The following is a 6,527-nucleotide window of genomic DNA, read 5'->3' as shown; positions in this document are numbered from 1 at the left end:
AGAGAGAGAGAGAGAGAGAGAGAGAGAGAGAGAAAATCATATATTTTTTGTTCCACTTATTTATGCATTCATTGGTTGATCCTTGTATGTGCCCTGACCAGGGATTGAACCCACACCCTTGGTGTATCAGAACACTGCTCTAGCCAACTGACCTATCAGGCCAGGACCAAGTGGTCATATATATTTATGTGTCTCAGTTTCATAAAGGGCTCCATAAAGGAGCTCTTTGATGCACAGTTCACAAAATTAAGGGAATGTTTCATATATGTTTTGTTAATCCTTTAACTGAGGATATTTTCCCATTAATTTTTAGAGAGAGTAGAAAGGGTGTGGAGAGACACACAGAGAGAAACATCAATGTGAAAGAGAGATATACTGATTGGTTGCCTCCTGCAAACACCCTAACCAAGGAGGGGATTGAGCCTGCAACCAAGGTACATGCCCTTGATGGGAATCAAACCCTAGACCCTTCAGTCCATGGGGCAATATTCTATCCACTGAGCCAAACTGGCTAGGGTGGGAATGTTTCATTTTTTAAAAAACCTCTTGGGGAATTTTCCTGCCATGCTTGTGCACAGAACCTTGGATAAGAATATGATGCAATTTTAACAGACAAGTATCTAAAATATAACATAGTGCCCCATTGGCTTTTGGACATGTGTTTCCTTTTTGTTTACCTTGTGTATAATGTGTGTGGGGTTGGGGGAAGAAGAACATGTTCATCATGCTTCGAACTCTTCAAACTTTTGCCATCTCATCTATTTCTTGTCATAGCTGACAGTGCTCTGAATGTTCTGGGCCCTGTTTATCCTCATTTCATGCTCAGTCACTTGACCCTGCTTCTCTGTGGTCCAGACTGTCATTTTTTCAATTCCTTGACACCTCATCTTCCTTCCCACCCAGAGACTTTATATATATAATTTCCACTGCTGGAAAACTTATACCACATACACATGCCCACACACACTCACTCACCCACCACACACTCATCAATCACAAACTGTCTTCTACCCAGTTAACTCCCAGTCATCTTCCTATCTTAATTTAAACACCATTTCTGTTGGAAAGCCTACCTTGACCCTCCCAGGTTAGATTAAATTCTTATCTTATACATCCTTATAGAACCTATTCTTTTCCTTCAGAGCACTCAACTGAGTTGACAAATATACAGCCATTCCTTATCAATGGCAGTTTCCACTCAAGGTTTTTGTAAACCCTGTGAGAACAGAGAGAGGCTGGGTCTCTTGTTTTACTGACCATCATAACCTCAGCCTCATACACCGAGCCTGGCAACTAGTTGACTTGCAATAAACATTGGATGGATGGATGGATGGATGGATGGATGGATGGATGGATGATGGATGGATGGATGGATGATGGATGGATGGATATGCATGGGAGAATGTATGCTACTGTCAGGGAATGGAAATATTGCCAATTTAACTTCCAGAGTGCATTTTTGTTTTTCTTTAAGTCAGGCTGTTCTGATAAACAGGAAGTAGAATTAACAATATTCTTCATATGAGTCAACCTCTTTGCTAATTCTGCATACATAATCAGCATTCATTCAGTCACATAAACACCATAAATGAATCATGCGCCTCTGGTTAGCATTCAAAGAAGCAAAATCTATTTATTCAACTTATGAGTGTCATATAAATACCATGTCTCGTTAACTGTGCGTCTGTGTTCATTTCAACTTAATCACAGAAACAGCAATTAGTCCTTTCTAGCACCATTAACAACCTCATAATGTGCCAGAGATAAATTACAATAAACAAATGTTTAAATACATTAGCAGGGACTAATTGAGTGTTATGTTACACACTCTGGACAGTCAGCAGCAGTCACCTTCCCTTCATTTTCCCTTCCCTCGCCACCTCCCCACAGAGGAGCAGCCTGTGGAATTTGGGACAGCTCCAAATAGATAGGATGGAGAGTACAAATACTCTCGGATGCTTATAGAGAAACAATACAGGAAGGCCCCGTCAGCCACTACTGACTGGTACAATACAGCTGGGAATGCATTTTTGATCATGTACCAGATAATTCAAATAGTTGCAGAATGGAGAAAGCTTGATAAAAGTACATGGGGAATCAGGGAGCTTAAAATAGTCCAGATTGCATACCAAGGCCAGGTTTGAATTCTAGCTATGAGTGATTCGTACTCATCCAAAAGCTGGCTTGGGGAGAAATGGCCATAGTATACTCTGGTAGTAAAATTACATTTGAACAAAGAAACCAAGGCCTTTTAGAATTACCTTTTACTTTGGCTTCCAAGATTGCAGTCTAGTCTTGCCTATCGGGTCTGACAATCCATGGAATCATGGAAAATGAGTTTTGCGGTTCATTAACAAACCCTCTTTGGCACTTACTCTATGAGGACTATAGTGGTGAGAGTTCAATGGCAATAGAAACCAAATGCCCATATACAGTCCTGAATTTAGCTTCTATTTTCTTTTAAAATTTGTCAAACAGAATAACTAATTTTTCAAAGCTTTAATAAATTTGCATGAATTTACCATCATAGAAACCACCCTCCTAAATGTACTGTTTGGGGTGTTTTGAAAAATAAAAGCAATACATACTCACTGAAATATGTATCTAAATCTATAGTATATAGATATATAGACATCTATATAGATATATAAATGTAGATATCTACATAAAGTAGTACTGATATTTATAAATTAAGAAGTAAAAGTCCTTCATTTGCTCCTTCTGCTGCAAATCATATCCTGTTCACCAGAAGTATTTACTATATTTACTTTTATTTTTACACAAATAGGATGCTACCAAATATAATATTCTGTAACCTTTTTTTCTTTATGATGTATTTTAAGTGTCCTATTGGGGAAAGCTAGATAAAGTGTACATGGGACTTATTTTTTAGCTTATTAGGAGTCCATAAATATTTCAGAATAACATGTTTTTTTTTAAAGCAATAACAGCCCTACCTGGTTTGGCTCACTGAATAGAGCGTCGGCCTGGGCACTGAAGGGTCCCAGGTTCGATTCCAGTCAAGGGCATGTACCTTGGTTGCAGGCTCATCCCCAGTCAGGGGTGTGCAGGAGGCAGCTGATCGCAGCTTCTCTATCATCGATGTTTCTAACTCTCTATCCCTCTCCCTTCCTCTCTGTAAAAAAACCAATAAATATATTTTTAAAAAGCAATAACATTTTTACTTTTAAAAATCTGTCAGTTATTATGCCACTTCGGTACATTACAACTACCTCACTCTGTTGAATGGGGTAAGATATTCTGTTGTTAAGATTGCATACCAAGGCCAGAGCCTTCATATGTATAGAATTACATGAAAATTCTTTTAACTAGTCTACTGACAGGCATGTAGGTCATTTCCCAGTTTTTCAATATTATATGACATCATGGACAAGGTATACTGTTACCTCTAGTTGTGATACAGTTTGACAAGCTAAGCACCTCGCCTGTTTCCATTGTTCTTCTTAGGAGGTATGAATATAAATGTCACATTTTCAAGTAATTGTGTCAGGAAAGTTTTTGTATTAGCAGAATTGCATTTCTGTAAGAAACATCTAGCCAGAGCAGATACAAGCATATTACTGAAAGTTTGTGTCTACTCCCAGCATGCATCTGTTTTTCGGCTGTGGTTTCTCAGGGGCACATGTTCACCAGATCCTTCCCTTGTGTTTGCAGGGGCTTTGAGGAGGCCTGCATGACTGAGCAGCCTTCAACCTTGACAATCAGACAAATAAAACCCAAGAGGAGAGAAAGAGCATCCCTAATTGGTTGAAAACAAGAGACTTCTAAAAAGCAATTGCTTAAAACTGGGCAGTTGCCAGGCTTCCTAAATTTGGCACCTCTTCCTATTTGACAACCAGTGACAGAAATTAATACCTCATCCCCAGGATAAAACCAATTCATTGAAATTCAATACTTAACCTTAAGATGAAGTCAGACTAGTTTTCAATGTTAATATTTGCCATCATAAGACATCCCCATTTTTATATTTATTTTTAACTCGTTTTTTAGGGAGAGAGGAAGGGAAAAGGATAAAGAGATAGAAACATCGATGAGAGAGAAACATCATTGATCAGCTGTATGCTCACTCCCTAGTCACCCCGTGCCGGGGATCGAGCCCATAACCCGGGCATGTGCTCTGACTGGAAATTGAATTGGTGACCTACTGGTTCCTAGGTTGATGCCCAACCACTGAGCTTTACCAGCCAGGCTTTATATTTATTGATGTAACAAATTTAGGAGCCTCTACTCTATGCAGGGTGCTATGGCATAGGTATTGAGATACAAAGATAAATAAGGCACCTTCTGTGTCCCCCCAAAGCTCTCTGTCTAAACCAGCAGTTCTTAGCCTCTTCTGCACCTGTTGATCCCTTTGAGAAGATGATGAAAACTGTGGAAATAGAAAAATGTGCACACACGCATACACCCAAAACCCAAGTGATCTTAACTAGTATCCTAACTTGGAAGCCACCATTAAGCTATGGGCTTAGATTAAGATCCCTTTGTCTACTTGACATGCAAGATGGGCAACTGGGAAAACAAGAGGACATCGAACTGAGAAGGTTCTCTAGTGACGAATGTAGTCATACCTTATAGTACTTCTCATTTGCAAAGCGCTTTCTCTGTCAACATCCTCCTGTGGTAAGCCAACTCTATTTTTGTCAGATGAGGTAGTTTGCTCAGAGAGAAGTTTTGATTAGCCCAAGGCCATTCAGCTATCAGCTGAAGAACTCTAACCAGAATCCAGGTCTATAATGTGTAGTCTGTTTTGCCAAATGGAGTAGATGACTAATGTGAAATGCCATGCACAAGTTTTGTTTTGTTTTGTTTTAAATATATTTTATTGATTTTTTACAGAGAGGAAGAGAGCAGGATAGTGAGTTAGAAACATCGATGAGAAACATGGATCAGCTGCCTCCTGCACACCCCCTACTGGGGATATGCCCGCAACCAAGGTACATGCCCTTGACCGGAATCGAACCTGGGACCCTTCAGTCCGCAGGCCGGCGCTCTATCCACCAAGCCAAACTGGTCAGGGCCATGCACAAGTTTTTAAAAAGAAATCCTAGTGTCCACATACTGAGATGAAATGTTCTGACTAATCATCAAAATTACCTTTGTATATGCACACTTTGAAATTTTAGACAGTATTTCTCTTTCTTTCCCTCCCCCTTCCCTCTGTCCTTCTATCCTCTTTCTTTCTCACTTAGTGAGTATTTGTTTCAAGAATCAGTTAACTACTAAATTACATATTCCTTAAGGACAAGAACTACAATTGGCTCATTTCCATTTCCTTGTTCCTTAACAAAGTACCTGGCATAGTCAGCACTAGTCTGTTAGTGAATGAAAGTTTATTATACCAAAGAAAGAAATTAGCAAGATTAGCTGCTAGTAAATGTGTTCTTCAATTCATGTTCTGCTTTCAAAGATTATCTCTTAGGACGTAAACAGTGTCCTAAGTTCATTGGCATAGTACTCATTGTTTTTCCTACATTTTTTGTTTTCCCTTGTCCCACTAAGATAAATAAGTTTACAAATCCTAAAATAATTTCGAACAACTATTTCTCTCTCTTTATCCCATGGAGTAATCAGCAGAGGTTTAGACATATTTTCTTGTCAGACTTTTGAGAGTCATCTTATCATGATGCAATGTTTGGCCCATCCCCACCCCAAGCTGAAAGAGCTACAAAAGACCTAGATTGCCTGAGCTGTTCAGATTATCTGTAAACATATTTTCCCCTTGACTATATGTGCATCCATTTAATTCATAGACCTATACTCAAGTGTTTGCATTTCACCAACATTATATATCCTTCTATGCGTCAAATGAATGTAGGATATTCTTATGTGCAACAGGACGCAATGCTGCATCTAGGAATGCTAAAATGAGTAGGATCGTGACACAATGGCCAATGAGGCTGGGAGAAATGCTGTATAAAGACAGTGTCTTACATACACTGGACCTTCAATAAGTACCTGTACACTGTAGTGCCTGGCTTCAAAAACTAGAAATAAGTAGATAGGTATCATGGTCTGATCATAGGCATTTATCATGTTATTTGAGTTAATCATTAGAAAAAATATATACTGAGCACTTTAAATATAACCTAAAAGTGCATGTACAGAAGATTCTAATAAGTCTCATGTTCAAGGATCTTTCATTCAGCTGGGGAGACAGTATCTGGTTAAATGTAGAACCAGTGTGTAGTATGATTAAAACAGTAAACAACACAAGAGATAATATAGTTGTCATGAACCTGAAATGAACTTTAAGTGCAATATGCACAATCATAGGAGAAAGAGGTCACAATTGTTAGGTCCTCGTGTCCTTCATTCACTGACTCACACACTTTAATTCAAGTGGTGGGGGTGGGAGGGATAGGAAAATTATTCATGTTTCTTGAATACTTATTCCTTTTAGGCTTTCTACAGATATACCTTTTAAATCCATTTTTATTGATTTTAGCGAGGAAGGGAGAGAGAGACATAGAAACATCAATGATGAGAGAGAATCATTGATTGGCTGT

This window comes from Myotis davidii, unplaced genomic scaffold (genome assembly GCF_000327345.1).
Source record: "Myotis davidii unplaced genomic scaffold, ASM32734v1 scaffold89, whole genome shotgun sequence".
Taxonomy (NCBI): Eukaryota; Metazoa; Chordata; class Mammalia; order Chiroptera; family Vespertilionidae; genus Myotis; species Myotis davidii.
The sequence above is the reverse complement of the archived record's forward strand: the minus strand, read 5'-3'. Positions refer to the sequence as shown.